This window comes from Phascolarctos cinereus, unplaced genomic scaffold (genome assembly GCF_003287225.1).
Source record: "Phascolarctos cinereus isolate Bilbo 61053 unplaced genomic scaffold, phaCin_HiC Scaffold_8;HRSCAF=390, whole genome shotgun sequence".
Classification (NCBI taxonomy): domain Eukaryota; kingdom Metazoa; phylum Chordata; class Mammalia; order Diprotodontia; family Phascolarctidae; genus Phascolarctos; species Phascolarctos cinereus.
This window is the reverse complement of record NW_027556291.1, coordinates 26520908-26544189: the sequence shown is the minus strand read 5'-3', so window position 1 is coordinate 26544189 and position 23282 is coordinate 26520908. Positions and strand designations below refer to the sequence as shown.

The following is a 23282-nucleotide window of genomic DNA, read 5'->3' as shown; positions in this document are numbered from 1 at the left end:
AACATTAGCCTCTCCTAATTCTCTTCTTACCTGTCTCACCACTACTTCTCAGTCTCCCTCGCTGGTTCTTTATTCATGTCATGCCCGCTAACTACGAGTGCCCCAAGGCTCTGCTGTGGGGCCCTTTTCTTTTTCCCTCCCTTTATATACTATCTCCTTTGGTGTCCACACTATCTCCCATGGGTTCAACTGTCACCTCAAAGTGAATGATTATGGAGGGAGGGGGAGTTAGTTCTAATCTCTACTAAGCTCCAGCCCAGCATTACCAACTACCTTACTAGACATTTCAAACTGGATGTTCCATAAGGAACATGTCTCAAACTTACCAAGCCCAAAACAGAACTCATTTTCCCCCCAAAACTCTCATCTCTGTACACCTTCCCTACTACTACTCTAGAGAGGACCACTATCTCCCCTGTCTGCCAGACTCACAAACTCAATGTCATCCCTGACTCCTCTCTAGCATTCACCTCACATATTCAGTGTGTTTTCAAATATTTTTACGTTCACATCTTCTCCCACCTCTTTGTCTGATGTACTCATAACTTCTTGCCTGGACTATTTCAGTAGACTTCTAATTGCTCTTCCTACTTCAATTCTTTCCTCACTCAAATCCATCCTCCACAAACCTGCCGAAGTGATTTTCCCAAAGGTCAGGTCTGACCATGTCACTCCCATACTCAATAAATTCCAGCAGCTCCCTAATTACCTCCAGGATCAAATAAAAACTTCTTTATTTGGAATTTAAAACCCTTCACAACCTGATCCCTTCTGACCTCCCAATTTCTTATACTTTACTCCCCCTCCACACACTCTATAATCTAACTAAACCAACCTCTCCTTATTGTTTCTCACACATAAGTCTATTTTCTGACTTTGTCTTTGCACTGACTCTCCCCTGTGTGCCTGGAATGCTCTCCTTTATCACCTCTGACTCCTAGCTTCCCTAGTTTCCTTCAAGACTCAACACAAATCTCACTTCCTACATGAAGCTTTTACTGGTTCCTTCCCCTCTACCCTCCAGTCTTTTCTCTAACACAGGGGTTCTTAACCTTCTGTGTACCATGGATCTCACCAGCAATCTGGTGGAGCCTATAGACTCCTCAGAAACTTTTTAAATGCATAAAATAACATTCATAGGATTATAAAAGAAAATAAAGTTTAGTGAAAATAAAGATGTAATTTTTTTCCCCATCTAAGTTCACAGACTTCTTAAAGTATAGTCCATGGATCCCAGATTAAGCTCTACTCTAAGATTACTTTCCATTTAAACGATTTTACATGTGTGGGTATGTATATACACACATACATATATATGCACACACATGTATACATATATGTATGTGTATGTATATATACACGACATACATACACATATGCATATACACGTACATATATATAAAACATAGTTGTGTACATGTTTTCTGCCCCATTGGAATGTGAATTCCTTGAGAGCAGACCATATCCTTTGTCTTTCTTTGCATATCCAGTGCTTAGCATAGTGCTGGGCACATACTAGACACTTAATAAATCTGTTTTGGGCTTTCTTTGTATCTTCAGTACTTAGCACAGTGCCTAGCAAACGCTTGTTGGCTTACTAATTAAAGGGGAAAATAACATCATTTCGATACCAACAGAAGTCATTCCTATTAAAAAGCAAGACTTAAGCACCTTTATTCCTGTGAGACTAATATAGAGATTTTTACCAGTTCACTGAAATCTCTGACAATTGCTGTTACTGAAGGATAAAAGAAATCCTTCAGTTGAAAATGTATACCCACACCTCCACAACCCCCTTAGTGTTTTATCACAGGAAGGAAAAAGCCTTGTTGTTTCAAAAGGCTGAATGGGAGATTTGTACATATCTCTTCTTTTTTTCGGCTTTCATGAAAACCTGCACACTTTTTTCATATTTTTAACTTGGAAAAGTCAAAGATCCCATGTTGCTAGTGGAGCAACACATGAAATCTGGAGGGAAAGAACACTGGAATCAGACTCAAAATACCTGAGTGAATTCTATTCTCTGCTAGAACTGACTATTAATGGCTGAACTGACTATAGGAAAATTACTGCCTTTAGTTCTCAAGGTAGAAATCTAAGCTAAAATCATTATTAGAGAAATGCAAATTATAGCAACTCTGAAGTTCTACTTTATACCTATAAGACTAACAAAGATGACACAAGAGGAAAATGACAAACACTGAAGGAGCTGAGGGAATGTGTGTGTGTGTGTGTGTGTGTGTGTGTGTGTGTGTGTACTAATGTTCTGTTGGTAGAGATGTAATATGGCCCAGTCATTCTGAAAAGCAATTTAGAACTATGACAAAAGTTACTAAACTCTGTATATCCTTTGATCTAGTGTTACCACTACTCAGCCTATACCACAATGAGATCAAAGAAAGAGAAAAAGGAATCATATGTATGTACAAAAATATTTATAGCAGTTCCTTTTGTAAGGACAAAGAACTAAAAACTAAGGAGGTGTCCATCAATTGGGGAATGGCTGAACAAATTATGGTATATGAATGTAATGTATGATTTTTGTGCCATAAGAAATGACAAAGGGGCAGCTAAGTGGTGCAGTGGATGGAGCACCAGTCCTGGAGTCAGGAGGACCTGAGTTCAAATACAGCCTCAGACACTTGACACTTACTAGCTGTGTGACCCTGGGCAAGTCACTTAACCCCATTGCCTAGCCAAAAAACAAACATAAGAAATGACAAAAACTTTTGAGAAAACTGGAAAGCAGTTTGGCAGAAGTTGGGTACAGACCAACATTTCTCTGTAAAAACTCTAAATGGATACACGACTTAGATATAAAAGATGACATTATAAGCAATTTAGAGGAGCAAGGAAGAAATTATGTTTCCAATCTATGGATAGGAGAAGAGTTCATAAATATATAAATGAGAGGCTCACAGAAAGTAAAAGATTTAGTTACACATATAATCCTCTTTCACTTAGCACAGTGCCTAGTACACAGTGAGCATTTAAATGCTTGTTGCCTATTATTGTTTCTCCTTTGAACATGGAAAAACTCACTTTATTTGGTTTATTTTTCTTTCTTTCTTTCTTTTGGTGAGGCAATTGGGTTTAAGTGACTTGCCCAGGGTCACACAGCTAGTAAGTGTCAAGTGTCTAGTGTCTGAGGCCATATTTGAACTCGGGTCCTCCTGACTCCAGGGCCAGTGCTCTATCCACTGAGCCACCTAGCTGCCCTTGGTTTCTTTCTTTCTTTTTTTTTTTTTAAAAGGAAAAGAAAAATTTTTTTTAATCACTGCCTCTCTCTGGGCCTGTTTTTCTCACCTGTAAAATGAGGGGTGAAACTAAGGTCCCTGTTGGCTGACAACTATATGTTTACTCTGAAATACAAGGCACAAGGCACCTACCAAATGGAAGCAATAGAACAAGGACTCTGGATATTAAAAGGAGAGAGAAAACAAACTTTTGAAGCAACTGCTTTTAAATATTACCTTAAGAGGACAATGAACAGCACAGAGAGAATTTTCTTTATCATATTAAGAGTAATTTAATGAGAACAAATTTTATAGTAAATTAGATTTTTCTCCCACTGTGCTGGCTTATTGGAACCCAAGAACTTTAGAAAACTGGTACTACCATTGCTGGCCCTGTTGTGTTTGTGCACTGAACAGAGACGTTATCGCACATTTCACACTGCATCTGGAATGCTGAGATAATGGAAAAAGAAGTTGAGAAAGTGGAATTGGACCTATTTTCTGCTACTTTACAGTTTCAATTTCCAGTAATTTAGACAGTCTTGCTCTTTATGGTTTACTAATGTAGACTGGGGAAAAAAACCCCAAGCACATTTCTTAACTCAGTTCCACTTTTGGGCCATTCACATCAGTAGCAGGTCTGCCACTTGGTTTAGTTATGTTTTTCTGTAATAGTCTCATTTGTGTTTGCTGCTTTTTATGGATTTGTCAGGCTGCCACTGATAAGTAAATTACCTCAAGAATTACACTAAACTCATACAAGATAGCATGTTCATCTTCTTGGGTCATGCTGCAAAGCTCACTATGCAGGTCATATCCAATACACCTTGATTTCCTTTATAAGCAACCCAACAAAGTCTGACACCAGACAGTCTCTCTGACAGGAAAACCTCAATATACTTTGCTTCCATGAGAGGTCTGAGACAAAGAAAATGAACACACAAAACCAACAACAGTACTCATAACAGGAACTAAAGGAGCTCCTTCTTCTGTAAAGGATGGAAAAGGGGATCTTGAAAAAATATTTTAATTTAAAATCAAATAAACCTTGGCTTATCGTGACCCTAATTCTAATATGCCCAAAGTCAACTACTATTATCGGTAAAGGCAACCAGTGTCATTCTGGGCAACATTTGGTGGTGTTCTAGCATCCTCTGGCCTAGTAGATGGATTATCTTTCTTGTCTCTCTGCCATCTACTCACCTTCTGAGGCTCCTCCTCTTTCTACTCTCATTGGTGGAAAGTATCATTTATATACACAATCCAAGCCCTGCACATGGCATTCAATGGTGTGACTGGAAAGAACAAAAACAACAGAAAATGGTCAAGCTTACCACCAAGAAGAGATGAGGGCCAAGACTATGTTAACGTGTTAGGTAGTTTTGCTGAACTGGTTTTTTTTTCCTTTTCTTTTTTATTTTCTGTTACAAGGGATGGCTCACTGGGTAGGAGGTGGAAAGAGGGACATACCAGAAATGAAAAAGTTAATTAAAAAAAGAATACACAGCTTTTCAACCACTACCACCACTCCCCCCAAAAAACCTATTGTGCTGGGGATGCAAAGGGTTCAGATCCTTGTTCTTCTACCCATTACCTATGTGACCTTGAGCAAGTCACTTAAGCCCCCTGGACCTCAGTTTCCTCATCTGTAAAATGAAGAGGTAGAACTAAATAGCTTCGGAAGTTTCTTGCAGACCCTATAGCACTTTACTCATAACAAACTTAGTTGGTAGGTATGGAAACTATTATTATCCATTTTTGACACATGAGAAAACTGAGGTGTGTAGACAAAGTGACTCGTATGCCATTCATATAGCTAGTATTAAAATCCAAGTCTGCTAACTCCAAATGTGGTGGTTCCTCCCATTCTGTCAGGCTGCCTCTCTAGTTTTCTTCATCTACTATGGTTACAAATGTGTTACTACTCTATGACTTGAGAATTTAGAAGAAATATATTTAAATCCCAGTTCTACAAACTGCTATTTGGTATGACCTTGGGCAAATCATTTAACCTCTTGAGCCCTCAGTTTCCTAATTTGTAAACTGAGAGGGTTGAACAAGATTATTTCTAAATGCTCTGATGCTATGATCATATAAGTAAAGCAATGAACCCCTGACCACATATCCAACAGGTACTTGATAAAGAACAGGACTGTATAGTTATTAATAATATTATAGCCAAATCTTGATAAAATTAGCTCCTCAGAAGTGAGATTGGCGCTTTAATCCTCATGTCTTAATTCTGTAACCTCTTGTTGATCCTAAGTCACCTTGAGGTTTAAAGATATTTCAGGTCCTTTTCAATATTCTTTCCAATTATCCTTCTAAAAACAAAAAAAATGGACTATTATTTAGTTCATAAACTTGCTAAAAATCCTTGTTTTAAAGTAATTCCAACCTGAGTATTTCTAGAAACATTCTAAAAGATATCTATAAGAAAAGCCATTTTGAAAATGAGTACTTCTAGGTTTGAAACCTGAACAACTCTTTTCTCTAAACTGTCACACTAATCCTTCCTGCTCTCATTGTCACTACCCCAAAACTTGAATAAGTGCCGATGCACAAATGTTTTACATATATGATGATTCTCGGATCTCTGTTAGTAGAGTTCCAAAATCGAAAATGCACGTACATACAAGAATCCCAGCAGGACAAATGTTACAGACCAGCTTAGTATACAACGAGATGTAGTGGGAAGAAAATTTGATTTGGTGTCCACAAACCTGGGTTTAATTACTAACTCTGCTTTCTACCTGTGTGTGATCTTGACCAAGTCTCCTGCCCTCAGAGGTCTTAGTTTGTTCATCTGTAAAATGAACTAAATGACCTCTGAGATCCCTTTAAGCTCCAGATCAGGAGTTCTTAGACTTTTTTGTGTCCTTCTAGCAGACTGGTGAAACCTATGGACCCCTTCTTAAAATGTTTTTAAATAACAGAAGGAAATGCTAAATTTCAGCACTGGCACATAAGGCAGCTAGGTGGCACAGAACCTGGAGTCAGGAAGACCTAAATTGAAATCCAGCCTCAGACACCTGATAGCTGTGTGACCCTAGGGAAGTCACTTTACCTCTGTCTGTCTGAGCATCCTCATCTATAAAACGGGGATAATAAAAGCACCTACCTCCCAGGATTGTTGTGAGGATCAAATGAGAATTTGTAAAGCATAGTGCCTGGCACAGAGTAGATTCTATATAAATGTTAGCTATAAGGTGGATCCTTTATGAAGCATTCATGAAAAGCCCCAGACAAGACTTTTACAAAATGAAAGGGCATAAATGAGTTGCTATCTGCACATATGAAAAGAGTATTCACATCAATAAAATTGTAGGGGCAGCTAGGTGGCACAGTGGATAGCACACTGGCCCTGGAGTCAGGAGGACCTGAGTTCAAATTTGGTCTCAGACAGATAACTGTGTGACCCTGGGCAAGTCACTTAACTCCACTGCCTAGCCAAAAAAAAAAAAGAAAGAAAAGAAAGAAATCGTAGATCCATTAATGTATCAAAGTTTAAGTACATCAGAATACAAAGTACCATGAGACTAGGGAATAATCTATTCTAGTTAGGGAGGATCACAGAAGCCTGGGCCTTGATGCAAATAGGCATCAAAAAATGTTAAATGTTGTTGTTATAACTGATACCACCAGTTTACATTTTCAGTGTTTTAAGGATTACAAAGTATTTTCCTTATAACAATCTTTGTGAAGCAGGTGTTGTTAGTATCTATATTCCCATTTTACAGATTAGTGAATTAAGGCTCAGAGAGATTTGAATGACTTGTCCAAGATCATACAACCAGTACCTTGATTCAAACCAGGTCTCCTACAACTCCCAACATTCTTTTCACTATAAATCCTATTCCCCCCCTTTTTGGTTCCCAAGACCAATATATCCTCTTAACCCTCTAATGAATATGGTGTGTGTGTGTGTATATATATATATATATATATATATATATATATATATATATATATATATATATATATAAATGTGAAAATAGAAGCTGAGTATAAGTGGCCATTATCTATATCAACTTCACCTTTAACATTTTAATTTCCTCTAACATTTTCACTTTGAATTTGCTACTTGATTTAGTCACTTCCCTTTCCTGGACCTCAGTTTCCTTCTTTGTAAAACAAAGAGATTGTTCCCTCCAGCTCTAAATCTATAATTTTATGTATGAATCATGAAGATTCCACACACCTTTTATGGTAAACATCCCCTTCCAAATGCCATCAAAACAGATATATCAGCAATGTCACAATCCTGCTAGACCTGAAAATTGTTAACCTCTTCACTGATAATCTTGGCAATTCAACATTTTTTGTCTATTTAAAAACAAGATGAACAACACACACACAGCTGCATAAATGGTGACCAATTCCTTTCAACAGAATAAATATTGCCTTGTAAAAAATATAATATGCACTTACCTACTTAAAAAAAATAACAAAATGAATGGTTATATATCCATGTGGTATATTTTAACTAGCTTCAATATATTTAGGAAGATTAGGAGTTTATCAATAATGGGGGGGGAGCACTTAACAATTTTGGCACATACATAGTAGGCACACAAATCTGTTTCTTGATTTCTCTTGGTATACCCACAGAATATCTGCCAACCTTTTTCATTCTATAAATCACCACTAAATTGTAGTGATATACACAAGAACAACAAGGAGGAAAACAAAGCAGAAGAGGGGAGAAAACAGAAGATAAATGAGAAAAATTCAGGCCATTACCACATATTTGGATCCCTCTAATACTTAAATGCTGTCTTCCTGCCTCCAGTATCTCCCCCTTCCTATCTGTCCTACACATGACAAATTAATTTTCCCAAAACACACACCTTGCACATAATTTCCATAAAGCACAAATTGAAAATACCATACACGCCTGGCAGCCTCTCCCTCCACCTCAATGGCTCGTCACAGAGCCTCCATTTAAGGAGGGCGCTCAGGCCAGTCATGTCTCACTCCTTTCCAGGCTGTAGTCTGGACTTCCTCTACTATGTTCCCTGGGGTAAATCTGTCTCTTCCACTGTCACCCCAACACTTTCAGCTTCCTTTTATGTGTTGTCTTCTCCCCCCCAACCCACATTAGAATGTAAGATCCTTGAGGACAGGGCTGGTCTTTCTACTTGAATTTATATTCCCAATACTTAGCAAATTATAAGCCCTTAATAAATGCTAGCTGACTGACTGACAGACATCTGTGATCAAGTCACTCTAACAAAGAAACTTTTAATAGCCCTCCATAGCTATTGCCCTCTACAACATGGCTCCAAAAGGTCTTTTACCCTGTTAACAACTACTTGACACAAGGCCTCCACTTTAGCCCACTTGTTAACTATCACCTGAACGTGCTTCTTGTTTACCTAGCTTCACCTACTTGGCATCTACCTCTCCCTCCCCACATATGGACGGGGAGTGGGAGGTGGGGTGTCAGAAGGCTTGGCATCTACTACTACCTCTACCACTTTTTTGATATCCAAGTCACTTCTCTCTGGGACTGTTTCCCTGTTGTAAAATGGGCTGGATTAGAGAATATTTATTAATGTCCTACAGATGTCAGATGATGGGGCTCCAAAGACCTCTCCACTCTCAAGAAGCTTACTTTCTAATAGAGGAGACAAGCTTTCGTGTGTATGCATGTATATGTACATATATGAATAATATATGAATACATATGAGGAAAATAAATACAAAGTAGTTCAATATAAGGTTGTTTGGGAAAGATATGATCTCAAATTTCCCTTCCAGCTCTGACATTTTATTATTCACATGATTATTCAACTTTGTGAAAAGCAGCTACCTTGGATGCCAGTTAAATTATTGGTTAAGAAGGCCCTCAGAACACCACCTAAGAGTAAACCATGACAGAATATTGCCTTAAATGAAATGTGCAGTAAACATATCCTGTCTTCCTACCTGACTACCAGTCATTTGTTCTAGTTACTCCATGCTAGGCATTTGGTCATAGTACAAGGCTTTCAAAACTTACTGATGCACTTCAAAACTTTAAACATTGTTTCTATCCTAACTCCATTCTAGAAATTGAAAGTAAATGTATTACAGTTTAGCACAACATCATACAAATGAATACTATGTATATTTCTAATGTTACAAATAAAAAATGGCTACCAAAGATGAAAGGGTAAACACTGGTGGGATTTAAGTCCAGATTGAACAGGGAGAAGAAAATTCAATTTGCCTCTAAATTCCATTTACAGTTTGCATACCTACAAACCAAGCCATTCAAACCTAAAAGTTATATAAGGATTTTATAAAGACAAGTATAACTGATACAGCAATGATTTGGGAAATACTTCAATTCTGCACTCCACCCACACAGATGGCAGCCCTTCCATACCTTAGCAGATGGTATTCATAATTTATGGTCAAAAAAATTCATTACCCTAATAGGCAACCCTCTAGTGATGGATCTCCAAACTTCAGTAGACTAGTCCTCAGATAATACCATATCTGTGTTCCTTTGGCATAGTATTTAAAAAACCCCTAGGTCATTTCCATGGCATAATATGGCACATAGGATTCACATAAGGAGTTTATAACTTTTTCTGTGTCATGGATCCTTTGGCAATGCAATGAAACCTATGAACAATTATCAGAATTTTTTTTTAAGTTTCTAATCGAAGGAAATGCTAAATTTCATTTAGAAGTTAATGGGAAAAAGAAGTATTTTTTTTCCCATCCAACTTCACAGACTGCCTGAAATCTATCCACAGACCCCCTAGTTAACAACCGTTGACTTAGGTGGAAGTTGGAAAAGTCAGCTGAGTTTAAATATCACAAATAAATTACTTAGGCACAGACAAGTAAATCAAATAATTAAGCTCAGTCATAGCTCGGTTTTCATGGCTTTCAAGAGGCCTAAATCAAACCCCTAATATTATTTGAACCTAGTTTTGTCATTTAATTCAGTTTGGTGCTGTTCATGTATCCATTTGCACAATAATAGCTACTTTATTCCAGACTATGACAAAATTATATCTATCAAGGGCATTTAATCAGAAGCACTGAATGAAAAGCTAACCATAAATAATTTACTACTTCTGAAAGTACAAGTCTTAAATGATCAAACTAAAACAATATTCAATATTTCCCAGGTGAATGCTCATATTTTAAAAGGTGATATTCTCACACCACTCAAGATAAATGTTTACACTTCTCTTGTGTGAAATTCCTGCTCAGTATGACTAAATGTTAGGCCTGATAAAATTTAATAAGCCAGAAAATATGCTTATTTGTGAAGCACAGACAGTCCCCAACTTACAAACAGGTTATGTTTTTTAAAATTCAATTGTCAATTTTTTGACATTCAGAATATATTTTTCCACAAGTGTGAGGGAAGGGTGGTAACTTCATCATTGAAGGAACTGCCAGTCTAGAAACTCCATTCACAATTGATGATCTGCGACTTGTGGTTTTAGAAGAGGAATTCTTAAATTGGGGGGAAGAGGGGAGAATCGATCCATGGATAGATTTCAGGTGGTCTGTGACTTTGGATGGAAAAAGAAAATTACATCTTTGTTTTCACCAATGATTAAATGAAATTTAGCAATTTTCACAATTAGGAATTTAACAGGAAAAGAAAACCCATTATTCTGAAAACAGGTCTATAGGTTTCAGCAAACTGCCAAAAAGTCCATGACATAAAAAAGGCTGAGAAGCCCTGTCTTAGAAGTTTGTCTAGAACCCTGAGGGGCTAAGTCACACAGCTAGTATGCAGCTAAGGAATTTTCCAGACCTCTAAATTAGACCTCTATTCACTATACCATACTACCTCTCTTCCAAAGATAAGAAATTATAGATGATGATGAACTCCTGAGTCTAGCCCTCTAAAGCTTATATAATTGAGACTTGTATGGACTGATGCTAAGTGAAGTGAGTAGAACCAGGAGAATGTTGTACACAGTAACAGCCACATTCCTCGATGACTGACTTTGATAGACTTAGCTCTTCTCAGAAACACAAGGATCTAAGACGTCTCCAAAAGTCTCATGACGGAAAATGCTGCCCACATCCAGAGAAAGAACTATGGAGTCTGAATGTAGATCGAAGCACACTATTTGCTCTTTTTTTCCTTCTGTTTTGTTTTGTGTTTCTTCTTTCTTGTGGTTCCTCCTATTGGTTCTAATTCTTCTTTACAAAATGACTAATGTGAAAATATTTTTAATAGGAATGTATATGGTGGAGCCTATATACATCAGATTATATATCAGAGTGCATGCCATTTTGGGGAGGGAGGGGGAGAAAATTTTAAACTCAAAACCTTATGGAAGTGAATGTGAAAAACTAAAAATAAATTAATATTTTTTAAAAAGCCTATATAATTGAAAATATAGCTAAAATGGTACAAATCATAGTTCTGAACCCAAGTATCACCCTCATCACAAAAAGCATTACAAATGGCTTTTCATAGTGTTAAGTGAATAAACTGTGGTCTTGAAATCAGAAAAGCTGGATTTTCATCCCACTCTGCCATCTACCAGGTCTCTGACCACTGGCAATTCACTTTCCTTCTCTGAGCCTATTTCCTTATCTGTAAAATGGGGATAACTTGCCTTCCTTACCTTACAGGATTTTTTAAGTGGACTGCTTTGTAAAACTTAGAACATTATATAAATGAGTAGTTAATAAGAGGTACAGATCCTGATCATTAACAAGGCACGAAGAGTTCCCTGTTCCACTAATACATTGTTGGTAGAGTTGTGAACCTATCCAACCATTCTAGAGAATATGAAGCCATGCCCAAAGGGTATAAAACTGTGCATACCCTTTGATTCAACAATACCACTACTAGTTCTGTATTCCAAAAAGATCATAAAAAAGGGGAAAGGACCCACACATACAAAAAGATTTATAGCAGCTCTTTTTTGTGGTAGCAAAGAATTGGAAATTGTAGAGATGCCCATCAATTGGTGAATGGCCGAATAAGTTGTGGTATATGAATGTAATGGAATACTATTGTTCTATAAGAAATAATGAGCAGGCAGATTTCAGAAAAACCTGGAAAGACTTAACATGAACTGATTCGGAATGAAGTGAGCACAACCATAAGAACATCGTACACAGTAACAGCAACATCGCACAATGATCAACTATGATAGACTTAGCTCTTTTTTTGTTTGTTTTTTAGACAATTAGGGTTAAGTGACTTGCCCAGGGTCACACAGCTAGTAAGTGTTAAATGTTTGGTCTGCGCCACCTAGCTGCCCCTAGACTTAGCTCTTTTCAGCAAGACAATTCCAAAAGACTTGTGATGGAAAAAGAACTATGGAGTCTAAATGCAAATCAAAGCATACTATTTTCATTTTTTTTGTTTTTTGGTTTTTCTTTCTCAGGGTTTTTCCCTTTTGTTCTGATTCTTCTTTCACAACATGATTCAGGAAGAAATATGTTTAACATGATTGTACATGTATAACCTATATCAGATTTGTTTGCTGTCTTGGGCAGGGAGAAAGGGAGGGAGGGAGTAAAATTTGGAACTAAAAATCTTACAAAAATGAATGTTGAAAACTATCTTTACATGTAATTGGAAAAAAATAAAATACTACTATTGGGGTTGGGGGGGGAGATATTCCCTGTTCCCTGTGGATTGCACACTCACTGCAAGTGTTTGCCACTGTCATGGAGGATATCTAGTGCAGAAACCAAAGAGAAGGATTCATTATTGTGATGTCCTCCAGATGTTCCTGTTTGCAGATGGCATTGTGATGATTACATCAAGCCCTAGAACCCTGCAGAGCCTCCTAAATGAGATTCATAACCAGTGTAAAGAAAAAATAATTCTGCCTAACAATCCACACAGTAAAAAGCAAGCATAGCTGAAGAATGTCTATTGTCCACACTATGATATACAATTGAATAGAGTCCATTAAGCTGATCCGTATGTATGTATGTATGTATGTATGTATGTATGTATGTATGTATCTATGTATCTATGTATGTATGTATGTACATACTGGAGTTGGACAATGAGTTGGGCCCAGAAATGAATTGGAGGAAAAGAGCAGGATAGATTGCATTTGGGGAATTGTGTAGCACGTTCAATGACCTCAAGCTGCCCTCGAAACAAAATCTCATCTTTTTAACACCAATATTCTCCCCATGATCCTATATAGCTATGAATCATAGAATAGCACAATTGCCAAGGTATCAAAACTGCAGATCACCCGAAGGGCAACAGAGAGACAAACAATGGGTGAAAATAGGCTACAGCGTATTTCCAACAACACAAGAAGCAGTCTAAAAGAAATATCAAAGAGATCTATGAGGAGAAAAGAAGGTGGGTCAGTCACACGAGATGAAAAATTAACTGATGAGCTGAAATTGGTGCCAACATAATGTTAAAATACCTAAAGGAAGGCTCCAGCACAACAAGTGGAAAGACCCTTGTAGAGGATTTCCAAGAGGACAGGAGCCACACCAGGTGAGAAGGCCTGGAAGAGCAGTAATCTACACCATCTACAAGAATACCACATCAATTAGATCACAGATCCACATACCCTTCATAAATATAACATTTATAAGACCACGACTACCTGCATTAATATTTGCTACAATAATATCAGTGGCTCACATACATGTCTATAGAACTTTAAGATTCACAAAGCATTCATCTTCACAACAACCCTATGAGGTAGGTAGTATAAGTATTATTATTCCCATTTTACAGATGGACAACTGAGGTTCAGGGAGGTCAATTTTTCCAGGCATAAGTTAGTCACAGAACATAAATTCAAATTTGTTGTCTCATACAGGGTTAGGGTTAGGGTTAGGGTTAGCACTTTAAATTTTATTTTTAAAAAGCTTTACATATTTTACCTGGTTTGATTCTTCTAACACCTCGGTGAAGTAGATAGTAATTCAAATCAAGAAACATTTATTAAGGGCCTGCTATGTGCTAGGCCCTTTGTTAGGCACTGAGGTTACAAGGACCAAAAGAGTCCCTTTTCGCAAGGGGCTTATATTATCTACAAAGCAAAATACAAAGAAAAAAATGGGGGAAGAAGGAGGGTACTAATAACTGGCCTTATATAGGTGTCGACATTTTAGATGAATCTTGAAAGGACATGAGGATTCGGAGACACAGAGGTGAAGGCAAGCATTCCAGACATGGAGGACAGCCAGAAAGGGAAGAGAAAGAAGTCAGCCAGTAGATGCAATTAGCTCAAAGCAATGGCATGTATTAAGATTGCAGAGCAAGAAAAATAGCTAAACACATTCCCCCAACTTAAATCTGGGGTATGCTCTCCCACAATCCCATAGGATTGGAGAATGTGTGAAAAATCTGCATGCTTCAAGGGGTATCCTGCCAGCTCCCACTCCTAAAACTACGGCTCACAAGTTCCCAGAAGAGTCAGTAGACAAAATTAGCTCAAAGCAACAGTTTTCACTAAGAAAGCACAGTAGAAATAGTAGTTACAAAACATTCCCCTACAAACCTGGGACACAAATCTCAAACACTATCTGTGGAAAAGTGGACACAAGTGTACAATGGTAATGAGGCACAGAGTAGGAAATGTGACGTCACACTAGCTCTGGAACTCATCCTAGTGTCCTGTCATCCTGGTTGGTGAGTGATTTTGTCTTGCTATATCTAGGCCAGCTCTAGCCACATTTCACTCTACTCCCTGGCCACCTGGCTGCCTGCATATTCTCCTCTACCACAATCCCTTTCCAGCTCTGGAACCATAATCTGGATACTCTCCTATGGCCCCATTCACCATAACTTTTGAAGCTAAAATAATCCATGGTTACTGATCTCCTTTGTATGCTGTCTTCTCCATTAGAATGTAAACTCTTGTGCATACTTTTGACCCAGCAATACCACTACTCCATCTGTACCCCAAATAGATAAAAGAAAACAGAAAAGAACCTATACATACAAAACAATTTCAAGCAGCTTTTTTTGTGGTGGCAAAGAATTGGAAATTGAGGGGATGCCCATCAATTGGCAAATGGCTAAACAAATTGTGGTATACAATTATGCTATAAGAAATGAGGAACAGGGGGCAACTAGGTGGCACAGTGGATAGAGCTCTGACCTTGGAGTCAGGAGGACCTGAGCTCAAATCTGGTCTCAGACACATAACATTTACTAGCTGTGTGACCCTGGGCAAGTCACTTAACCCCAATTGCCTCACCAAAAAGTGAAAGAAAGAAAGAAAGAAAGAAAGAAAGGAAGAAAGAAAGAAAGAAAGAAAGAAAGAAAGAAAGAAAGAAAAGAAAGAAAGAAGAAAGAAAGAAAGAAAGAAGAAAGAAAGAAAGAAAGAAAAAAAAGAAAGAAAGAAAGAAAGAAAGAAAGAAAGAAGAAAAGAAGGAAGGAAGGAAAAGGAAGGAAGGAAAAGGAAGGAAGGAAGGAAGGAAGAAAGAAGGAACAGAAAGGTTTCAGAAAAACCTGGGAAGACTTAGATGAACTGATGTAAAGTGAAATGAGAAGAACCAGGGGACCACTGTACATAGTAACAGCAACACTGTATGATGATCAACTGTGAATGATTTAGCTATTCTCAGCAATACAATCTTCCAAAATAATTCCTAAGGACTTATGATGAAAAATGCGATCCATCTCCAGAGGAAGAACTGATGGCATCTGAATACAGGATGAAACATACTTTTTTTTAGAACTTTCTTTATTATTCTTGTTTATTTGGTCTGCATTTTCTTTTGAAATATGGCTAATACAGAAATGTTTTGCATGATTACATATGTCTAATCTGTATCAAACTGCTTTTTCAAGAAGAGGGGAGGAGAATGAGAGAAAATTTGGAACTCAAAATTTTAAAAAAGAATGTTAAAAATTTGTTTACATGTAATTAAAAAAATAAAAAATTATATATTAAAAAAAAGAATGTAGTTCTTTAAGGGCAGTCAGTGAATGTCTTCCCTTTTGTATTTGTATCCACACTGATTAGCACACAGTGAAGGTTTAAAAATTCATTAATTAATTAAGGGACAGGTAGACCAGTTTAGCTAGAATATATGAATGAAGCATAAAGAGGGAGTAATGGCTTGTCCATTTGGAAAGGCAAATCGCAGCTAGACTGTGAAGGGCTATCTATGCCAAACAAATACTTTATATTTACCTAGACACAACTGGGAGCCACAGAAGTTGAGTACAGGGGTGACATGATCAAATCCGTGCTTTAGGAAGATTCTTTCAGCAGGTGTATGTAAGGTTTGGAAAGGGGTCAAACTGCAAACTTTGTAGGAGGATATGACAAAAGTCCAGGTGACATGGTAAGGCCATCTAAATTGGTGGCCACACGAGTAGGAGGGAAGGAGTCAGACAAGAGAGACATAATAGAGGGAGAATCAACAGGATCTGGCAACTGAATAGATAAGTTGGAGAAGAGTGAAGAGATGAAGACGATTTCAAGGTTATAAACCTGGGTGAATGGTCACTAGTACAAGCATTAGTAGCCCCCTGTTTCACTGATGAGGAAACTAAGGCCTATAGTGACTTTCTTGAAGCCAAATAGCTAGTGAGCATTAGAGGTGGAATTAGAACCTAGCTTTCCTGAATGCAAGCTCAGTGATTTATCTACTACACCACTCTGCTTCTCATAAGAAGGATATCTGATAACATGTACTAGCCTGCTTATATCCAACATTCTACAAATTAAATAAATCTTTCATTTACACTCCTTGTCACCTTTACCTGCTCACTTAACAGTTTTAGAACAGATAAAGGCAACAGGACACAGAAAATCAACACTTTGAGTCCCAACTATTAAGCCTTGGCCTCTAGGTATTTAATGGGAGGGACAGTGGCCAAGTATATGCACTCAACTAGTGTCTTAATCGCCATTATCTGTCACTGCTTTTTCTACGAGTATCTTCATAAAATCATAAAAATTTGAGCTGGAAAGGTCCTTACAGATTAAGTCTAGTTACAGGATCACCAATAGTTAGATCTGGAAGAAACTGCAAATTTTCCTAATTTTCCAGAAGAGGAAACCAAGGCCCAAGTATGGGTAAATAACTCGTCCAAGTGTCACACAGGCTATCTAGGGACAGATATCTCTTGACTCTCGATCCAGTGAGCTTTCCATTGTATACAGCCTTACTTATTGCAAATTAATTTTCCCACAACTTAAACTGACATTGTATTTTTTATTAGTTTGACCACTTACAGAAATTTGATTTATGCTACTTACATCAATTATCTTAATTAAACCTACTGTCCTTTATTACTGAGCACAGAATTTTAAAGAATGCATATGAAAATACCAAATCATACTAAGCACTACTCCTGGTTTTTATAATTATTCAATATATTTTCAAATTGTAAAAAGGAAAAATATCTTCAGACACCTGGGCATCTATAATGTGCTGGGTATTTATTGTGAATCTATAAAGATACACTTTTTTTTAAAAGGCAATTGGGGTTAAGGGACTTGCCCAGGGTCACACAGCTAGTAAGTGTCAAGTGTCTGAGGCCAGATTTGAACTCAGGTCCTCGTGACTCCAGGGCCGGTGCTCTATCCACTGCGCCACCTGGCTGCCCCTAAAGACAGACTTCCAAGTCTATACGCTTCTAAGGGACAAAGACCATGTAGTTCATAGGGGACATATTGAGAATGAGGCAGGTTATAGTATCATAGGATCAAAGATGTTGAGTTAGAAAGGACCTCAGAGCCACCTACTCCAATCCCTCATTGTACAGATGAGGAGATGAAATCCCAGAGGGGTTAAGTGACTTTCAAGTAACAGAGTCAGGAATTGAACACTGGTTCCTCTGACTCTAAACCTAATGTTCTCTCTCTCTCCATCACACCATTTGGTAGGTAGGGCTTCTATATCACAAATGCTAGCTTGTATTTGGGAGGTTTGTAGAGTGTTGAAGAAGTAATTTAGTTTGGGTCAAGTCTTTGTGGTTTCCCTTTTCTAGTTATGAAACTGAGTTTTTTCACAACTTCCCCCTTCCGTTCCTAAAGTTCTATTAGCAGGTGATCACATCAACATTTTCCAGGTCTGAGCATAACTGTCACATCCAGAATGCAGTTATACTTCACTTCCCTCCCCCAAGGTAGACAATGAGGTCCCAATCCATAGAGCTTATAGGAGTGGGGAATTTTTATTACTGGCACACATGGCAGGAAAGAAACAGGAAGGAAACAAGTATTTATTAAGCACCTATTATGTGCCAGGAATTATGATAAGTGCTTTACACATAGTATGTCAATAACTCACATATGATGGTATGTTCTATATGATGCAACACTGCTGGAAGAAACAAATCAACATTTTTTAAGTGTCCCAATAAGAAGTCCTCTTTATGACTGCATACCCATGAGTAAAAAAGATCTTCTGCAGAGGAGAGCAGGAAGACCCAGGATGGGTTTCAGTCAGAGGCTCTCAACAGAGAAGACTTTTCTTAACAAAGCTTTAACTAGCAAGGGGTGAAAGGGGCTTTGCCCAGAGTATGGGGTTGGGGGGAGGGATGAGGACACTTCCACACTTTTTCCCTGTACCCTGTAACCCCCAAGAAGCCCAGAGCACAACAACTCTCACAGGACTCTTTGGAGCGAACAATTATGCCGGGATAAGATTATCCTCTTCTCTGCTATTTGCCAAGTGTAATTGAATTCACTGACTTCCCAAGCCCACTGGTCATCTCTCCCTACTCTGAAAACCTAAGGGGTTCGATGTCAGATGTTCAGATATCATCTACTAGCTTGTATTGTTACCTACTTTACCCACCTGCTGTGTTCTGTCTGCCAGACAGATTGTAAGATCCTTGACAGCAGTGATCATTATTAATAACTAGAATTTCTATAGAACTTTACATAGCACATATATACATAAATATATATGTATGTATATATTGACTACTTCAAGTCACATTCCAACTAAATATGTTGGGGGGAGAACATTTCAAACTACTGCCCTCTTAGAAGGTCACGCATAGGACTTTGAGCTGGAAGAGACTTTAGAAATCTTGCTTAAAAAAAATACACACATACATATACACACACACACACATATAAAATAAATAAATAAAATTTTAAAAAGAAAAGAAAAGAAATCTTGCTAAGTATCAAGGAAGTAGGCTAAAGCCATCTAACCTACAAGCTACTATATAGCTGCCAATGCTCCCCTTTTTCTGGTCATTAACCAGAGGCTATAAAACTAGCAGAAGAAAAAAAGGGAGCTTTCCATTCTTCTCCTCCTTTTCTTCTTTTCTCCCCACCCTACCCTATCCTCACCCCTCCACAATATTTGCTTAAAGAACCCAAAGCCCTTCACAATTTGGTTTTCCTTTTTTTTTTTTAATCTTCTAAATTGCACAAAGCCTCTCATTTGAGTAATGAAAATAACAAAATTCTTGAGATCTTTGTAGCTCCCCCCTCCTTTGGTTTGAGTTCAATACCTCTTAATTAAGTACTTCTTAATTTAATCAGTGTGTGCTAGCAACTACATTTTATGCATTTTGACAAGTCTATTTAGGGACTGAGTTAGACTGGATTAAGAGTACCTGAATTTTTTTGAAAAACAGACCCAAAGGTTTTGAAGTTAGAGATTTAAAACCTCATATTTCTAATATTGAGCCTGCTGTAGAGCTGATCACTGTTGCTGGCTGATTCACATGCAATGCAAGCTTGTTTTTTAACATGTTTGAAATTCTCTAAAGTAGAGTGAAGAGTCAGCTGCATTTTTATGAATCGATATGATTTTTTTCCTTAGCTGGTGCTGCTTTTTCGTTTGTCCATCTTTGGAATTCATATGGGTTAGATTCATTTGCCCTCCCAGTTTAGGTTTTAAATATGAAGTGTAGCACACAAGCTATCTTCATCAATCACTTTTCAAAAAGTGAAAGTCAGCCTGGTCGAATAAGAATAAAACTGAATTTGGAGGCAAAGGACTTGAGCTTTCTGGATCACTACATGTGGGATTTAGCCCTCTCTGACCATGTTTCTTCATCTTATCAAAACAAGGCAGCATGGTGAATGAAGTGGAAAGCTCACTGCATGGGAATTCAGAAAGCTAGGGTTTGAATCCCAGTTGGCACTTACTACCTGTGTGACTTTGTACAAATCGCTTAATCTCTCTGGGCCCTAGTTACCACATCTGTAGATGAGTGCACTGAACCAGATGAAGCTCATTTCTCCCTCTCCATGTATGGCACTATGATGGTAGGGAGTCTGGACTAGGTGATGTCTAAGGTCCATTCCAGCTTGAATCCCATGTGCCAAGAGAAGCTTGAAAGACATTATCAAGGATAGGTATGACCAGAAAAGATGGGCCAATCATGAAGCAAGATAAGAGACTGACAGACCAAGTAGAACATTGGTGCCCTTAAGATTAAAAAGAGGAAAGGTATGCAAAATGTTGGGTAGATTCTCAATGGAAGATTTATGTGAAAATAAACAAGAAGTCACACAAGTTAAAAATCTGTAAAACAGGAGAGATACTTGTGCTACGTTATAGGATCTTGGTTGTGCCTGCACCAACAAAAAAAGTACCTATGAAATTGGCATCTGTCAGGAATGTCAGAACTGTACCTCAAAGATCATCTAGTACAATATTTTCTAGCCCAAAATATACTACAGACCAATAAACTATCTAAATTCTTTTTTAAAAAATCATCCTACCTTTTACAACCTCAACATAGCAATTCTTGATAGTTAAAGGGTTGGAGGTATGGAGCCAATGATGGAAAGTGAATACAATGGAAAGGAAGAAGAGGAGAGGAAAAGCTGTGTTAAGTTAGAAGGTTTTAATTAGTGAAAGGTCTTTGGTAGTAAAAGTTTTGTTGAATACTAAAACTTTGTCACAGGGATCAGAGATTTGAGAACACTGATTCCTTCCAAGCCCATCATTTTATACATGAGGAAAACTGAAGTCAAGAGGAAGAGCAATGACTTGCCCAAAGTCAAATAGTTGGTTAGGGGCAAAATTGAGGCCATAAGCCAGTTCTCCTGATGTCCAGTTTCATTTTTTTTTTGGCATGTTACCATTACATTTATTCTCTACTCTCTAGCCAATATTAATTGGCTACCTTCATATTAGACAGTAATAGGCCTGCATTTGGAGATGGGAAAAGGGCGTCACAAGATAAGTAACTAGGAGGAAGCCACGAATCCCAGGAACCTAGCCTTTAGGAAAGAATCTCCTGATTGGAATGGTGGGAGGGGAGAAAAAATGGCAGGAACAAGACAGTATGCTGGAATAATTGTTAAAGAAGCTTCTTAAACATAAAAAAGCTATGTTTGCTTGTAAATACAATAAAAGATGAGTGTTAAAAGTTATTATTGGTATAAGTGATATAGTAGAAAGTTGGGCAGACCTTGGAGTAGAAGAGGCCTCGGTTCACAGGCTACTTTTGATGTTCACTGGCTGTGTGACTTGAGATAAATAACTTCATCTCTCAGTGCCCTAGACAACTCTATAAAGCTATAAATTACAGCTAAGTTGCCTATTTGCACAGATGAAATCATAGTCCACACAAATAAAATTGTCAAAGCAAATACTTCTCAAAGAGAACTCAACCATGAGAACAGAGCTGTCCCCCTTTCCATAAAATGTATGTAATGATGAATAGCTCAAGTACAACCTGTAGTCATGGCATTACTATAAACCTTGAATTTTAATATCTTATTCCTCAAGGTACTCTGTCATTATAAGTTAATTTTCCCCTCAAAAGACACAGTGCTAATGAAGTGACTCAAAGTTTGCAAGACAAGAAAACTGTGTGTGTTTTGACTATTACATTAAAAAGCGATACTCGATGACACTATCCCACTGGGGGGATTGTGGCATGGCCCAATATCTAATATGAAACAGATGCTGACAAGAAAAGGGTATAATGGCCCAACTTGAAAAGCTATCCAAGGTTTTGGGCAACATAATCTAACTACAGCTTCACTGAAATACACTTTTAACCTAAAGTTTACTTTTAATTCAAAACACAGAACAGTGACATAAATATGATTGATCTTTTGGTCTTCTCAACAGTCCCAGAGGCTTCCAGATATCCCACTTAACAGCCTCACCAATCATGAATACAATAGGTGATTTCACTTACACAGTTCTGATACAGAATCATAGCAATGAAAAGGTCCTTGAGGATTATAGAGTTCAAACTCATCATTTTACAGATGAAGAACTTGAGACCCAGAGAGAAAACCTGATTTTCCCAAAGGTCATGTAGCTAGGAAATGGCAGAATGAGGACTCGAACAACTCCTGGTATAGTGTTCTCTGCAGTATACCATGACTTGTTCTACTTCAGCTAATGTGAGGATCAGACTGAAAATAATACCTTTGAACCTTCATCCATCAGCAGCTAGTAGAAATGAACTCCCTCTTGAACCAATTAAAGCTCCTATCCCTGTCTACAAAGTCACAATGAACATCAACATTATGGATGAGATGAAACTAGGATGGTAGCAAAAACAATGGATTTCTCAGGATTGTTTTGAGGTTCAAATGAAATAGCATTCATTAAGTGCTATATAACATTGTCAGACTCAGGCACTTGCACTGGGTTTTTTTGCTAATTTTTTTTGGAGGGGCACATGGGAAGGTTCAATCTGGAGGTGGGGTTATTTTAAGGAGTGACTACAACATAAAACCAAAAAATTAAAATTAAAATAAAGGTTTTTTAAAGTACTTTTAAAAAATAAACTACAAACTAGCAATAGATTTGGAATCAGGTCTCGATTAGATTCCCAGCTCTGCCACTAACTACTAACTTGGGTGATCACTTGACCCCCCCCCCAGCTTCATTTTCCTTACCTGGAAAATGAAGCATAAGACTAGATGATCCCTAATTAGGCTCTCTTCTAACTCCTGAATTTTATAATTCTATAAATAGCAGCCAAATGGAATATATCTAGGATAAGCATCCTTTAAAAAAGATGAGGTACTTCAGTGGGAACATCCTATACAACCCAGAGTAGTGAGAGAATCCTTACTCCAGAGCCAAAAAGGTCAAATGCCAATCACAAGCAAATGAAGAAAGTTTACACTCAATTGGCTCTGAAATCTCAACAATTCAGAAGTTCCTCCA

At 37.7% G+C, this 23282-nt stretch overlaps 1 protein-coding gene across 4 annotated transcripts in view; it reads right to left on the bottom strand.

Annotated features, from left to right (window-relative positions):
- The window catches only part of ABCB7 (ATP binding cassette subfamily B member 7), a 120658-nt gene that overhangs the window by 80779 nt on the left and 16597 nt on the right, over positions 1 to 23282 (bottom strand). The window lies entirely within an intron of this gene.